This window comes from Eschrichtius robustus, chromosome 3, assembly GCF_028021215.1.
Source record: "Eschrichtius robustus isolate mEscRob2 chromosome 3, mEscRob2.pri, whole genome shotgun sequence".
Lineage (NCBI taxonomy): Eukaryota > Metazoa > Chordata > Mammalia > Artiodactyla > Eschrichtiidae > Eschrichtius > Eschrichtius robustus.
This window is the reverse complement of record NC_090826.1, coordinates 99,623,532-99,640,549: the sequence shown is the minus strand read 5'-3', so window position 1 is coordinate 99,640,549 and position 17,018 is coordinate 99,623,532. Positions and strand designations below refer to the sequence as shown.

The window sequence follows — 17,018 nt, the reverse complement described above, 5'->3', positions numbered from 1 at the left end:
TAATTCGAATGTTGGTGTGTTTAATGTTGTCCCAGGGGTCTCTGAGATTGTCCTCAATTCTTTTCATTCTTTTTTCTTTATTCTGCTCTGCAGTAATTATTTCCACTATTTTATCTTCCAGGTCACTTATATGTTCTTCTGCCTCAGTTATTCTGCTATTGATTCCTTCTAGGGAATTTTTAATTTCATTTATTGTGTTGTTCATCATTGTTTGCTCTTTAGTTCTTCTAGGTTCTTGTTAAACGTTTCTTGTATTTTGTCCATTCTATTTCCAAGATTTTGGATCATCTTTACTATCATTACTCTGAATTCTTTTTCAGGTAGCCTGCTTATTTCCTCTTCATTTGTTTAGTCCCATGGGTTTTTACCTTGCTCCCTCAGTATTACCTTGCTCCATATTTTTCTGTCTTCTCATTTTGCTTAACTTACTGTGTTTGGGGTCTCCTTTTTCGCAGGCTGCAGGTTCGTAGTTCCCATTGTTTTTGGTGTCTGCCCTCAGTGGGTGAGCATGGTTCAGTGGCTTGTGTAGCCTTCTTGGTGGAGGGGACTGGTGCCTGTGTTCTGGTGGATGAGGCTGGATCTTGTCTTTCTGGTGGGCAGGGCCGTGTCTGGTGGTGTGTTTTGGGGTGTCTGTGAACTTAGTATGATTTTAGGCAGCCTCTCTGCTAATGGGCAGGGTTGTGTTCTTGTCTTACTAGTTGTTTGGCATGGGGCATCCAGCACTGGAGCTTGCTGGCCACTGGGTGGACCTGGGTCTTAGTGTTGAGATGGAGATCTCTGGGAGAGCTCTCACCAATTGATATTATGTGGGGCCGGGAGGTCTCTGGTGATCCAATGTCCTGAACTTGGCTCTCCCACCTCAGAAGCTCAGGCCTGACATCAGGCCAGAGCACCAAGACTCTGTCAGCCACCCAGCTCAGAAGAAAAGGGAGAAAAAAAGAAAGAAAATTAAAAATAAAATTATTAACATAAAAAAATAATAATTAAAAAAAAAAAGAAGAGAGCAACGAAACCAAAAAACAAATCCACCAATGATAACAAGTGCTAAAAACTAAACTAAGATTTACAGAAATATGAGAAAGAAATCAATCGCAGACAGCAAACCCCAAGTTTATAGTTGCTCCTAAAGTCCACCAACTCAATTTTGGGACAATTCGTTGTCTATTGAGGTATTCCACAGATGCAGGGTACATCAAGTTGATTGTGGGGATTTAATGTGCTGCTCCTGAGGCTGCACCGAGAAATTTCCCTTTCTCTTCTTTGTTCGCACAGCTCCTGGGGTTCAGCTTTGATTTTGGCCCCACCTCTGCGTGTAGGTAGCCCGCAGGCTTCTGTTCCCTGCCCAGACAGGAGGGTGTTAAAGCAGCAGCTGAGTAAGGGGCTCTGGCTCACTCATGCCGGGGGGGGGGGGGGGGTGCGGGGGGGGAGGGTACGGTAGTCATAACTGGAATGCGGTGGGAGCCTGTAGCAGCAGAGGCCAGCATGACATTGCAACAGTCTGAGGCTCGCTGTTTGTTCTCCTGGGGAAGTTATCCCTGGATCACGGGACCCTGGCAGTGGCGGGTTATACAGTCTCCTGCAGGGGGCGGCATGTGGATAGTGACCTGTGTTTGCGCACAGGATTCTTGGTGGCAGCAGCAGCAGCCTTAGCATTTCATGCCCGTCTCTGGGGTCCAAGCTGATAATCACAGCTCACGCCCGTCTCTGGAGCTCGTTTAGGCGGTGCTCTGAATCCTCTCTTCTCACGCACCCCGAAACAATGGTCTCTTGCCTCTTTGGCAGGTCCAGACTTTTTCCTGGACTCTCTCCCAGCTAGCTGTGGTGCACTAGCCCCCTCAGGCTGTGTTCACGCAGCCAACTCCAGTCCTCTCCCTGGCGTCTGACCTCAGAATCCTAGCCTCAGCTCGCAGCCACCACCCACCCCTGCGGGTGAGCAGACAAGCCTCTCGGGCTGGTGAGTGCTGGTCGGCACCAATCCTCTGTGTGGGAATCTCTCCACTTTGCCCTCTGCATCCCTGTGGCTGTGCTCTCCTCCGTGGCTCCGAAGCTTCTCCCCCCACCCACCCCCCCCCCCCCCCGTCTCCACCAGTGAAGGGACTTCCTAGTGTGTGGAAACTTTTCCTCCTTCACAGCTCCCTCCCAGAGGTGCAGGTCCCACCCCTATTCTTTTGTCTCTGTTTTTTCTTTTTTCTTTTGCCCTACCCAGGTATGTGGGGATTTTCTTGCCTTTGGGGAAGTCTGAGGTCTTCTGCTTGCATTCAGTAGGTGTTCTGTAGGAGTTCCACTTGTAGAACTACTTCTGATGTATTTGTGGGGAGGAAGGTGATCTCCACATCTTACTCCTCTGCCATCTTGAAGGTCTACCTATTTATTTTTGAGTGAGCTTTGATACTTTATTTTTTTAAAAGAATCTAAAATTGCTTTTATATTAGACTGTGGTCAAGATAATTTACCACTTAACAAATAATAGCAAAAAATCATAGGACTATCTTATAGATGCAGGAAAATAAATTAATAAAAGTTGGCAGTTTTTATAATAAAAAATTAGCAAAGCAGGAATAGGTGAGAACTTCCTTAACATAATAAAGGATAACTAACAATAGTGACAGGAGCAAAACAAATACTACAACAAACATCATGAGTTGAAGGATTTTCCTCTGAAATCACGCTTTTCTTCTGACTAGATTTTTGCTGTTATCACATATATTCAACATTTGATCATCATTTCCAGTCATACAAGCTTTGATACTTTTGTCATTCAAGAGATATATCTATTTTATCTAAGTTGTCAAATGCATTGGCATAAAATTATTCATAATATTCTCTTATTATCCCTTTTTATATGTATAGGATCTGTAGTGATGTCCTCTCTCATTACTGATATTGGTAATTTATGACGTATCTCTTTTTATCTGATCAGTCTGGAGAGAGATTTACCAATTTTATTTATCTTCTCACATTGCAGGGTGTTGAGCAGAGGAGTGACATGATATAATTTACATTTAGTACTACCACTCTAGCTACTTGATCTAAAATAGAATGCAGAAAAACAGCACGGTATTGGCACAGAAACAGACACACAGATCAGTGGAACAGAACAGAGAGCCCAGAAATAAGCCCACGCACCTATTGTCAATTAATCTATGACAAAGGAGGCAAGAACATAAAATGGAGAAAAGACAGTCTCCTCAACAGTGGTGCTGGAAAAAGTGGATAGCCACATGTAAAACAATGAAATTAGAACATTCCCTCACACCACATAAAAAAATAAACTCAAAATGCTTTAAAGACCTAAATGTAAGACACGAGGCCATAAAACTCCTAGAAGAGAACATAGGCATAACACTCTTTGACATAAATCATAGCAATATTTTCTTGGATTAGTCTCCCAAGGCAAAAGAAGTAAGAGCAAAAGTAAACAAATGGGACCTAATTAAACTTAAAAGCTTTTGCACAGCAAAGGAAACGATCAACAAAATGAAAAAACAACCTACTGAGTGGGAGAAAATATTTGCAAATGATGCGACCAACCAGAGGTTAATATCCAAACTATACAAACAGCTCATACAACTAAATACCAAAGAGATAAACAATACAATCAAAAAATGGGCAGAAGGGCTTCCTTTGTGGCACAGTGGTTAAGAATCTGCCTGCCAATGCAGGGGACACAGGTTTGAGCCCTGGTCTGGGAAGATCCCACATGCCACGGAGCAAATAAGTCCATGCGCCACAACTACTGAGCCTGTGCTCTAGAGCCCATGAACCACAACTACTGAGCCCACATGCCACAACTACTGAAGCCCACGTGGCTAGAGCCCGTGCTCTACAAGAGAAGCCACTGCAAAGAGAAGCCCGCACACCTCAATGAAGAGTAGCCTCCGCTCGCCGCAACTAGAGAAAGCCTGCATGCAGCAACGAACACACAGCACAGTCAAAAATAAAATTAAATAAAATAAATAAATTTATTAAAAAAAAAAATTGGGCAGAAGACTTGAATAGACATTTTTCCAAAGAAGACATACAGATAGCTAACAGACACATGAAAATATGCTCAATATTGCTAATTATTAGAGAAATGCAAATCAAAACCACAACGGGGTATCACCTAATACTTGTCAGAATGACTGTCACCAAAAAGTCTACAAATAACAAATGTTGGAGAAGATTTGGAGGAAAGGGAACCCTTGTACACTGTTGGTGGGAATGTAAATTGGTGCAGCCACTATGGAAAACAGTATGGAGGTTCCTCAAAAAGCTAAAGATAGAACTACCATATGATCCAGCAAGTCTACTCCTGGGTATATATCCAGAAAGAATGAAAATACTAATTTGAAAAGATACACACACTCCAATGTTTACACTATTTACAATAGCCAAGACATGGAAGCAACCCAAGTGCCCATCAATAAACAGTTGAATTAAGAAGATGTGGTATATATATACAATGGAATATTACTCAGCCATAAAAAGAATGAAATACTGCCATTTGCAGCAATGTGGATGGACTTAGAGAGTATTATGCTTAGTGAAATAAGTCAGACAGAGAAAAACAAATGCTATATGATATCACTTATATACGGAATCTAAAAAATAATACAAATTAATGTATACACGAAACAGAAACAGACTCACAGACATAGAAAACAAACTTGTGGTTATCAAAGGGGAGAGGGAAGTGGGGAGGGGCAAATTAGGGGTATGGGATTAACAGATACAAACTACTATATATAAAATAGATAAGCAACAAGAATTTACTGTATAGCACAGGGAATTATACCCATTATCTTACAGTAACCTAATGTGGAATATAATCTGCAAAAATACTGAATTACTATGCTGTACACCTGAAACTAATACAATATTGTAAATCAACTATTCTTCAACAAAAAATAATCTGTATTTTGACATACAAACAACAAAAAATAAATTAAATAGAATGTAAAAGAGGAAGAGAAAAGCAGGGAGTTCAATTAGAAAGGTATTAAAATAAACCAAAGAAGAGATAATGGTGGTGTAGGTCAGGCTGTTAGTAGTGGAAATGATAAGTGGGTTTTTAAAAATAATTATTTATTTATTTATTTATTTTTGGCTGTGTTGGGTCTCTGTTGATACACGCGGGCTTTCTCTAGCTGCGGTGAGCAGGGGCTACTCTTTGTTGCAGTGCGTGGGCTTCTCATTGCAGTGGCTTCTCTTGTTGCAGAGCACGGGCTCTAGGCAAGCGGGCTCAGTAGTTGTGGCTCGCAGGCTCTAGAGCACAGGTTCAGTAGTTGTGGCGCACAGGCTTAGTTGCTCCGCGGCATGTGGGATCTTCCCGGACCAGGGCTTGAACCCATGTCCTCTGCATTGGCAGGCAGATTCTTAACCTCTGTGCCACCAGGGAAGTCCCGATAAGTGGTTTTTGATATATTTTGATAGTAGGATAGATAGGATTTGCTGATAGTGGGAATTAAGTTATGAAGTAAAGAGAAGAATCAAGTATTGCTCCCCGTTTTTGGCCTGAACAACTGAAATAATTGTCATTTAATGAGAAGAGAAGAAGAAAGCTTTTGGAAATGGAAAGGTTAAGAGCACAGTTTTACAATTCAATCAAAAAAAATGGGCAGAAGACCTAAACAGACACTTCTCCGAAGAAGACACACAGAGGGCCAACAGGCACATGAAAAGATGTTCAACGTTGCTAATTATTAGAGAAATGTAAATCAAAACCACAATGCAAATCAAAACCTCACACCAGTCAGAATGGCCATCATTAGAAAGTCTACAGGGACTTCCTTGGTGGCTCAGTGGTTAAGAATCCGCCTGCCAATGCAGGGGACATGGGTTCAAGCCCTGGTCCAGGAAGATCCCACATGCCGTGGAGCAACTAAGCCCAAGTGCCACAACTACTGAGCCTGTGTGCCAGAACTACTGAAGCCCGCACGCCTAGAGCCTGTGCTCCGCAACAAAATAAGCCACTGCAATGAGAAGCCTGTGCACCACAACGAAGAGTAGTCCCCGCTTACCGCAGCTAGAGAAAGCCCGCGCGCAGCACCAAAGACCCAACACAGCCAAAACTAAATTAATTAATTAATTAAGTTTTTAAAAAGTCTACAAATAATAAATGCTGGAGAGGGTGTGGAGAAAAGGGAACTTTCCTACATTGTTGGTGGGAATGTAAACTGGTCCAGCCACTATTGAGAATGGTATGGGGTTCCTTAAAAAACTGAAAATAGAGTTACTATATGATCCAGCAATCCCACTCCTGGGCATATATCCAGAAAAGATGAAAACTCTAATTCGAAAAGATACATGCACCCCAATATTCACAGCAGCACTATTTACAATAGCCAAGACATGGAAACAACCTAAATGTCCATCAACAGAAAAATGGATAAAGAAGATGTGGTATATATATATATACACAATGGAATATTACTCAGCCATAAAAGAGAGCAAAATAATTCCATTTGCAGCAACATGGATGGACCTAGAGATTATCACACTAAGTGAAGTAAGTCAGACAGAGAAAGACAAATATGATATCACTTATTTGTGGAATCTAAAAACAATGATACAAGTGAACTTATTTACAAAACAGAAATAGACTCACAGACATAGTAAACAAACTTATGGTTACCAAAGGGGAAGAGGGGGGAGGGATAAATTAGGAATTTGGGATTAACGCATACACACTGCTATCTATAAAATAATAAGGACCTTCTGTATAACACAGGGAACTATACTCAATATCCTGTAATAACCTATAATGGAAAAGAATCTGAAAAAGAACATGTATATTTTTATATATATATAAATACATGTATTTATATATATGTGTAAAACAGAATCACTTTGCTGTACACCTGAAACATTGTGAATCAACTATACTTCAACAAAAAAATAAATTTAAAAAGAAGAGCCCAGTTTTAGGTACATTAAATTTGTGATGTCTGTTAAATTTCCAAGCAGGCAGTTGACTATACAATTTGGAGTTCAGAGAAGATTAGACTGTTGATATAAAATTTGAGAGTCATCAACATATAAATAGCATCACAATTTGGGTTTTTTGGGAAGCAGATTCTGAGGCAGACTTCAGTGTTTGGATGTTTCCCAGAGAATGTCCTTGGAATCAACATCTCTGGAAGGCAGGTAGAAGAAGCAGGATTGGGCAGAGGGAGTTGAGCTGTGATGCAGGCCTGACAACCCAAGTTGATTCCCTGAGAAGCTCTGGAGCTGAAATGGCCTGGCAGAGTTGTCCTATGTGAGGCTGAAATAGTAAGCCTTTATACTCTTGCCTCAACCAGTTATTGAATGTCGACCACCTCCTGAAAGACATGGCCTCAGGCAGGGAGGCTCTGTGCAGCTGAGGTTATCCCTGAAAGGGCTGACAGATGAAGGCCGTCCACTGATGGTAGCCTTAGCAGCTGGGGCACAAATCCTTCCTTGAAGGGGTATGTGGATGGTACATAATAGTGTCCACTGCTGATAGTATTTAAAATTGTAAGACTGGATGAGCTCACTAAGAGAGTGATGTAGTTAAAGAGGTACAGTGACAGGGATCTGGGACAGCTTTAGGGATCAGGGGACTGAAGTAAGAAAAAAGATGAGTGAGTGTGAGATCCTGGAAGCCAACTCAAGAAAGCATATTACTACTACTACCAACTACTACCAACTACCACCAACTACTACTACTACTATTCTTAGTACAACTTAATCTTCGCAACACTATGAATTAGATGATATTATTATCATTCCCATGTTATAGATAACAAACTTGAGGCACAGAGTTTAAAGGTCTCTCTCAAGGTTACACAGCTCGCGGTGGTGAAGCTCTAATTTTGAACTTTTGCTGGCTCCAGAGTCTACACTCCTGACTGCCTCACTACCTGGACTCCAAAGGACTGTGTAAAATGCTGCCAACAGGTGAAGTAAAAAGACCAAGAATTAACCATCAAATCTGGCAATGTGAACTTATCAGCAAAGGCAGTTTTGGTGGAATATGGGAGTGAAAGCCTGAAGAGAGTAAATTCAAACACAGTACTTACTGGGAGTTCCCTGGTGGTCCAGTGGTTAAGACTTCCCTGACAATGGACCAGACTATTGCTATCCCTTGGCCTTGAAAACTGGTTTGTTGCTATCAAATGGATTCAACCATCATTTTATTTTGATTATCAAAGACAATGCTTTCCAGCAGACATAATATGGAAGACTATGAGAAGAAAAGAAAAATCGCTTGAGAAACATAGTGATCTCTATTTTTTTGGCCACGCCGCATGGCAACCCGGGCCCCCTGCAATGGAAGTGCAGAGTCTTAACCACTGGACCACCAGGGAATTCCCTCTTTTTATATTTACTGCATGACTTTGATAGTAAGGGGAAAAAAGTTGAAACAATTTAATTGTAATAAACCAAATTATCCTTCCACCCCCCAACTCCCTCTAGTCTCCCCTTTCCTACCTCTCTGAAGAGCCTCTTCATGAATTTCAGTCAGAGAGGAAACATGTGTACTGTGCTTCCCTGTGCCGGAAAGTCTCTCCTAAAATGTATGGGATCTTTCATCTCCTCTCACCCAGAGCAGAGGCCTCTCCTTGTGGGTGGACCCACAAAAGTATCAACAGAGAAGCTGAAGGAGGAAGGGACTCACTAAAAACGGATAAATATTAAGCCCTGCTCTTAGGTACTTGAGGCAGTGCAGGCAGGAGAAAATATGGACCAAAAGCAGCACCGGTAATATGTTGCCAAGTATTAGTCAGGTTATGATACGTGACGGAAAGCTCATATCTCAGACAAGCTGGAGCCAAAAAGGGATTTATTGGCTCCTGTATTTAAAAAGTCCAGAGGCACCCTCCCTTTAGGCAAATCTGGATCAGGGACTCAAAGGATATCATCATAACTCACTCTCTCTCCCTATCTCATCTGTGTCTTCTCTGTACTGGCTTCATTCTCATACTGGCTGATCCCAAGTTGGGGCAAGTTGGCTGCCAGCAGTTCTAGGCTTATATCTTTCTACTTTCAGGTCTACAGATAGAGAACTTCTTATTCTAACAGTCCATTGAAAGTCCTAAAACTGAGTCTCATTGGCTCTGATTGGTCTAACTTGAGCACATGGCCATCCTTGAATCAATCAGTACACCCAAGGAAATATTTTATCAGTTAGAGATGCCTTCAATTTCAGACAACAGAGTACTTGATAAAACAAAATGAAGTTCATGTTCCTTATATTAAAAGATGTGGGACTTCCCTGGTGGCACAGTGGTTAAGAATCCGTCTGCCAATGCAGGGGACACGGGTTCGAGCTCTGGTCTGGGAAGATCCCACATGCCGCGGAGCAACTAAGCCCCTGTGCCACAACTACTGAGCCTGAGCTCTAGAGCCTGCGAGCCACATCTACTGAAGCCTGCATGCCTAGACCCTGTGCTCTGCAACAAGAGAAGCCACCGCAATGAGAAGCCCGCGCACCGCAACGAAGAGTAGCCCCTGCTCGCCGCAACTAGAGAAAGCCCGCGCGCAGCAACAAAGACCCAATGCAGCCAAAAATAAATAAATAAATAAATAAATAATGTGTGGAATAGATAGCTACTGCTGATGATTCAATGGACTGACATTTTTTTATAGTTCTTTGGCTTTTTCTTCATTATTGCAAGATGGCAGCTGCAGCTCCAAAAAATCACATCCAGGTTCCAGGCAGGAAGAAGGATGCTACGGGCAGCAAACGTCCCTCGTTGAAGAAAGCGAAAGTTTTCCCAAAATCACCCAGCAGACTTCTGCTCATGACTCACTGATCATAACTGGGTCACAAGGCTACTCCTACCCTCAAGCAAGGCTGGAAAGCCAAGTATTTTGCTCTTCCAGACTCTCCAGTTGAGTTAGGCTGGGAAGAAGGGGGTTGAGAATGGGGATTAGGTTAGCCAATCAATGGGATCTGCCATAAATGTAATGCTCTGATCGGAAAGGCCTGGCTTACAAGTCCACTTCTGGAGCTGGCGTGGACTCTTCTCCCCCCAGGAACAATGAACTGAGAATGATAGAGGAAAACTAGGTGCTATAACATAAAAGGAGGAATGGATGCTAGTCAGGCAAGAATAAAAGCTGTCCATTATATACGTTTAAGGCCAACTTGTGATCTGGCCTCCCCAGAAGTGCACAGTATCTATCACCAGACATAAGAAAGCAAAAGTTACATGTATTTACCTCAGCATTATCTTAGGTGATGTATCACTTTCCTTTCGATTCTAAAAGGTGAAGTAATAATAGCTACAATTACATGAGCACCTCCAATTTATTTAATAACAGTTCAATTAAAAACTTTCTCCTTTCCTCCCTCCCTCACTCAGAGCATCTGTTGGTGTGTTAAGGAATATCTGTTTTACTTAGGAGACTGTATTCAGATTAAGTAATGTATTCTGAGCATTAGTGTCAGGTGCTTCCACGTGGCTTATCTTATGAAGTTCTTACCACAACAATCCATTTACTGATGAGGAAAACTGAGGTTAGGTGACTTGTTCAAGGTCTTGTGATCCATACGTTCCAAGCTAAGTGTTTTCTTACTCCAAAAATAGTATTCTTCTTGCCATACCACAACTGCACCACAACTTCTCAGAACAGACTGGGTCCATGCCAATGAAATCAGGTCACCGGGGCAGTTTTTGAATATTCCAGAAACTTTTTTTTCCTCCATGTAGAAGTGAATGAAGTGCCAATCACTCCTGGACTGAAGGTCCTGAGCCTCTTCAAGAGGCAATCCTCTACCTTAATTTAAGCGTGGTTATTTAGGATGCCTTGCATGGGTTTTGTGACTTTTTCCAGCTGGATTCTCCAAGGGGTTCCAACCAGCCTAGTGCCCTGAAGCAAATAAGTCTACCCAAGCACTGGCTCCCCTGGCTTCTGACAATCCTCAGGGTGGTGGTACCCTCCATTATTCACAGAGAAGCAGAATTAGCTTCCTGCCACCACAGCAGACAGTGTTGAACAGCGTGTTCCCAGGGAGGGATTAGAAAGACTAACCTGTCAAGCCTGCTGGGCCTGGCTGCCAGAGACCTCCTTTGATTCCTAAGTGTGGCATTCTAGGGCGGGGGTACGAGTGCATTTTCTTAATTCCTCCCTTGGCAGAAACTTAGCTCTTTGAATAGAGATTCTTCTCCCATTGCTGTGCACTTAATATGAGCTTTTTCTTAATGTGTGGTCGACTAGGTAGATGGTAGCTCCTTTTTAAAAATCCAGGTTGTAAAATCATACACATGAGTAGATAACATAGCACACTCAATAAATGTAGAAGATTCATCTTTTTGGAACAAATTTTCTTCACATTGCAATGATCAGTTGTATGATAACCAGTGAACAATTATAGACACTTCTAGCATTTATTGTTAGTTGGGGTAAGTTATGCCCAACTATTACATATATGAAAAAAATACCTGAACTCTTATTAGATACTATTCTGATTACAATTTAAAAAGAAAAATGTCTTATATACTTCCTTCCAGCTTTAGAATTAATGTCATTGAAGTGTGACCTAAATTATAAAATTTAGACCTAATTTCCTAAAATTCCATGAGCTATTTTAAAAATCTGTTACCATTTGTGACTACTTATTTTGATCAATCATCAATCATTTCAGTACTATGCAAACAAAATAAAATGGAGAAATAAATTATTATGTAATATTCCAGTTTCAAAATTTTCTATTTATAATGATCAAAAATTTGCTCTGGTAAAGTCACTGACCTTAATAAGTTAATATTACAAATTACAACTATAAAATATAGTCATTCAAATTTTCCTGAAAAGAAAAAATACTATCAACAAATACTGAACTCTAGTTAGTGCTATGTATGCTGAACTATTGAGAGGGAAGTTTATTAATGTTTGCAATTTCCTTTGAAAGACACATGCACACTGATATTCACTGCAGCACTATTTACAATAGCTGAGATATGGAAGCAACCAAAATGTCCATCAACAGATGAATTAACAAGAAGACACACACACACACACACACACACACACACACACACAATAGAATATTACTCAGCCAGAAAAAAAAAAAGAAATCTTGCCACTTGCAACAACATGGATGGATACAGAGGGTATTACACTAAGTGAAATAAGTCAGACAGACAGACAAAGACAAATACTGTATGTTGTCACTTATATGTGAAATCGAAAAAATAAAACAAGTGAATGAATATAACAAAAGAGAAACAGACTCATAGGTATAGAGATCAAACTAGTTGTTACCACTGGGGAGAGTGAAGGGGGTGGGGAGTTATAGGGGTACAGGATTAAGAGGTACAAACTACCATGTATAAAGTGAATAATCTACAAGGATATATTGTACAGCACAGGGAATATAGCCAATATTTTATAGTAACCTTAAATGGAGTATAATCTATAAAAATATTGAATCAAAGTATTATATACCTGAAACTAAAATACTATTGTACCTCAGCTATATTTCAATTTTAAAAAAGAATACATATGATGTCAAATAAGCACATGAAAAGGTACTAAACTTCACCAGTCATTAAGAAAATGTAAATTAAAACCACAATAAGGTACCATTTCCTATGCATCAGAATGGCCACAGTAAAAAAAACTCTAACAATGTTAAATGTTAACAAGAATATGGAGCAATTGACCTGTAATACATTGCTGGTAAAATAGTACAACCACTTTGGAGGACTTAGTAGTTTCTAATGAACTTTTTTTTTTTGGCCATGCTGCAGGGCACGTGGCGTCCTAGTTCCCTGACCAGGGATGGAACCCGCGCCCCCTGCGGTGGAAGCACAGAGTCCTAACCACTGGACTGCCAGGGAAGTCCCCTCTAATGAACTTAAACATACCTTTACCCTATGACCTAATAATTCTACTTTTAGGTATCTACCAAAGAGAGAGAAAAGCATGTGTCTATACAAATAGTCACAGCCGTGTTTGTTATAAAGGTCTCAAATTGGAAACAACCTATAAGTATATAAACAGAAGAATGGGTTTAAAAAATTCTGGTGTAATCCATGAAGGAAATAATTGATAAGCTTTACTTCATTAAAATTAAAAAACTTGGCTCTGAGAAACACAGTTACCAAGAGAATTAGAAGAGAAGCCAGACTGGGAGAAAATATTTGCAAAAGACACATCTGACAAAGGACTATTAATCAAAATACACAAAGAACTCTGAAAACTGAACAATAAGAAAACCTGATTTTAAAATGGGTCAAACACCTTAACACCAAAGAAGATATACAAATGGCAAATAATCATATGAAAAGATGTTCCACATCATATATCATCAGGGAAATGCAAATTAAAACAATAAGATCCTACTGCACACCTATTAGACTGGCCAAAATCCAGAACACTGACAACCTCAAACACTGGTGAGGAGGTGAAGCAACAGGAACTTTTAAAAATAATTTATTTATTTATTTATTTATTTTTGGCTGCATTGGGCCCTCGTTGTTGTGCGCGGGCTTTCTCTAGTTGCGGCAAGCGGGGGCTACTCTATGTTGTGGTGCGCCTCCTTCCCATTGCGGTGGCTTCTCTTGTTGCAGAGCATGGGCTCTAGGTGCACGGGTTTCAGTAGTTGTGGCACACAGGCTCAGTAGTTGTGGCTCGTGGGCTCTAGAGCGCAGACTCAGTAGTTGTGGCACACGGCTTAGTTGCTCTGTGGCATGTGGGATCTTCCCAGACCAGGGCTCGAACCCGTGTCCCCTGCATTGGCAGGCGGATTCTTAACCACTGGGCCACCAGGAAGTCCCGGAACTTTTATTCATTGCTGGTGGGAATGCAAAATGGTACAGCCACTTTGGAAGACAGTTTGGTGGTTCCTTACAAGACAAAATATACTTGTACCAAACAATCAAGCAATCGTGTTCCTTGGTATTTACCCAATAGAATTGAAAACTTATATCCACCTACAAACCTGCAGAAGGAGGTTCAGAGCAGCTTTATTCATAATTGCTAAAACTTGGAAGCAACCAAGATGTCCTGCAGTAGATGAATGGATACACTAATATAACCCAGATAATGAAATATTATTTAGCACTAAAAAGAAATGAACTATCAAGCCATGCGAAGACATGGAGGAATTTTAAATGCATATTCCTAAGTGAAAGAAGCCAATCTGAAAAGGCTACATACTATGCGATTCCAACTATATGACATCATGGAAAAGGTAAAACTATAGAGACAGTGAAAAGATCAATGGTTGCCAGGGATTTGAAGAGGGGGTGGTTGGGGGGTGGAGAAGATGAATAGACAGAGGACAACAACTTTTTAGGGCAGTGAAAATATTGTGTATGATATTATATAAAGATAGATACATGTCATTATACATTTGTCCAAAACCATAGAATGTACAACACCAGGAATAAACCCTTAGGTAAACTATGAACTTTGGGGATTATGATGTATCAATGTAGGGTCATCCTTGGTAGGAAAATGTACCAAAATGTACCATTTTGGTGAGTGATGTTGATAATGGGGAAGGCTGTGCATGTATGGGGGCAGCGGGTATATGGAAAATACCATTTCTTTCTCATTTCTTTTTACCTTCCTCTCAGTTTTATTGTAAACCTAAAACTGTTCTAAAAAATAAAGTCTTAAAAAAAATGTGGTATATTCATATAATGAAATACTACTCAGCAACTAAAAGGAACATGCTACTGAAATTAGCAGCAACATGGATAATCTTAGAAATATGCTGAGTGAAAGTGTCCAGGCATAAAATAGTATATTACTGTATGATTCCATATATGAAGTCCAGGACAATGCTAAACAAAGCTATGGGGACAGAAATCAGAAGTGTGTTTCCTTGGAAAGAGGGGGAACAGACTGGAAAGGGCAAGAAGAAACCTCCTGGGGTGACAGAATGTTCTATATCTTTTTTTTTCAGGTGGTGGTTAGAGAGGAATATAAGATTGTCAAAACTCATTAAACTGATCGCTTAAGATCTACACGTGTAATTTTACCTTTATTACCTCAATTTAAAATGGAGAGGGGAGGGGGGCTGGAGGAGAGGAAATGTGATTACTGTGTTCCAGCAGCTCCTACCTTCAGCCTCACCTCCGCCTTCTCTCTGGTAGCTCCCTAGCTAGGGGATTTGTTTGTTTATTTTTTATTTGGGGGTAGAGGAGAAAGAAGAACAAATGCATGTGTTCTTATTGGATGTGGAGTCTGGCTATGGGAGTAGTACATGTTCATGTGACTGATGATTTCTGTGGAAGTATTGTTTAAAATGGTGTGTATTACTGACACCTGCAAATGAGTGTTTGGAGGAATTTGGTTGTAAGGGTAGGGCTAATGCAATCTTCTCCCAGAAAAACAAATTGTAATTCTCTAAAAGTTTTTCCAAGCAATTTTCAGAGTTGGAATAGCATAAGAATGTTTAGAACTATCCTTAGAGTTTTAATATGAAAAATGTAGCTACATGATAAATGTGATTTTCTAATTTCTTTTTTTTTTTTTTTAAATAAATTTATTTATTTATTTATTTTTGGCTGTGTTGGGTCTTCGTTTCTGTGCGAGGGCTTTCTCCAGTTGCAGCGAGCGGGGGCCACTCTTCATCGCGGTGCGCCGGCCTCTCACTATCGCGCCCTCTCTTGTTGCGGAGCACAAGCTCCAGACGCGCAGGCTCAGTAATTGTGGCTCATGGGCCTAGTTGCTCCGCGGCATGTGGGATCTTCCCAGAGCAGGGCTCGAACCCGTGTCCCCTGCATTGGCAGGCAGATTCTCAACCACTGCGCCACCAGGGAAGGGAAGCCCTCTAATTTCTTATACAATGTGACAATATCTTCAAATCAACACTTTTTCTTTTGATGAAATAATCACTGCTCCTCAAGAGCACCCAGATAATGAAAATAATAGGTTTCATTTCATTTCATTTCACACATTTCACTTCATTAGCTATTCTATATGACTTCTATTAGTAAAATTTATTCCTCTTTTAAAGTAAGATGGGAATGTAAGTTTGATTCATTATCCTGTTTCTTCCAGCTATATTTTGCCATTAAAATTTTTTAAATTTTGCCAAAATAAGCATAGGTTTGAAGATATTCTTTCATATAACATCCAAATTACCTTATTTTTTTTCTCACAAGCTTCACAACAAGCTGATTTCTCATTTCTTTTTTCATTCTATCCTCTTCAGATGGTAAAATCTGCAACAACAATAACAATGAAAAACAACCATATAAACCTCAAATTTTTCATTTAACTTGAGGGCCCTAAGTCAAAAAAGTATAAAATACTTAAAGGTTATCTTTTTGGCCCTGTATTATATGTATTTTCCACCATATATCACAACTTGTTAAGCATAGCCATAAGCAGTGCATTTTCAGATTATTTACCCGAAACAGCGAAATGATAAAGTGCTCTAACTTGTCTTAGAAAGGAAAGAGACGTGAAGCAAGGTGATGGCCCACCCAGGAGGGGCGCTGGCTGAGATGCAGGTCGCAGCTGAGCCTGGTGAGAAGACCTCCTCCAGGCGCCAGCCTGTCGGGATCCCCTTGCTAGAGCAGGAACCCGAGGAGGCGCTGGGCCTGAACCAACTGCCAGCCGAGCTGCTCCTGATGGTGCTGAGCCACGTGCCCCCCCACATGCTGCTCAGGCCCCGCCGCCAGGTGTGCAGGCGCTGGCGCGACCTGGTGGACTGCCAGGCCCTGTGGCTGAGCATCCTGCCCCGGAAACACGCCGCCCTGTGGCCCATCGTCAGCACCTGCCTGCCCGCCGCCGACGACCTCAGGCCCTGCGTCCTGGGCCGCTTCTGCGAGCGCAGACCCATAGGACGCAACCTCGTCCTGAACCCCAGGGGCCTAGATGGCTTCCCAGAACAGCCTATGCTGAGTGGTGGGGATGGCTGGACAAAGGAGGGAAAATGTAAGGGCATGCCTGCAGCTCCTTGTGATGTCCACTTCCTACCTGCCTACTACCTACCTGGTCACAGGTGGTTTCAAAGGAGGGAAGTTTTGGACCTGGAGAAGGAGGGTTTCTGGCCAGAACTCCTGGATAGTGGAAAGATTGAGATTTGTGTCTCTGCCTGCTAG

At 41.2% G+C, this 17,018-nt stretch overlaps 1 pseudogene; it reads left to right on the top strand.

Annotated features, from left to right (window-relative positions):
* The first annotated feature begins 16,388 nt into the window (after window positions 1-16,388).
* On the top strand, window positions 16,389-17,018 carry LOC137760626 (F-box only protein 27 pseudogene; annotated as a pseudogene).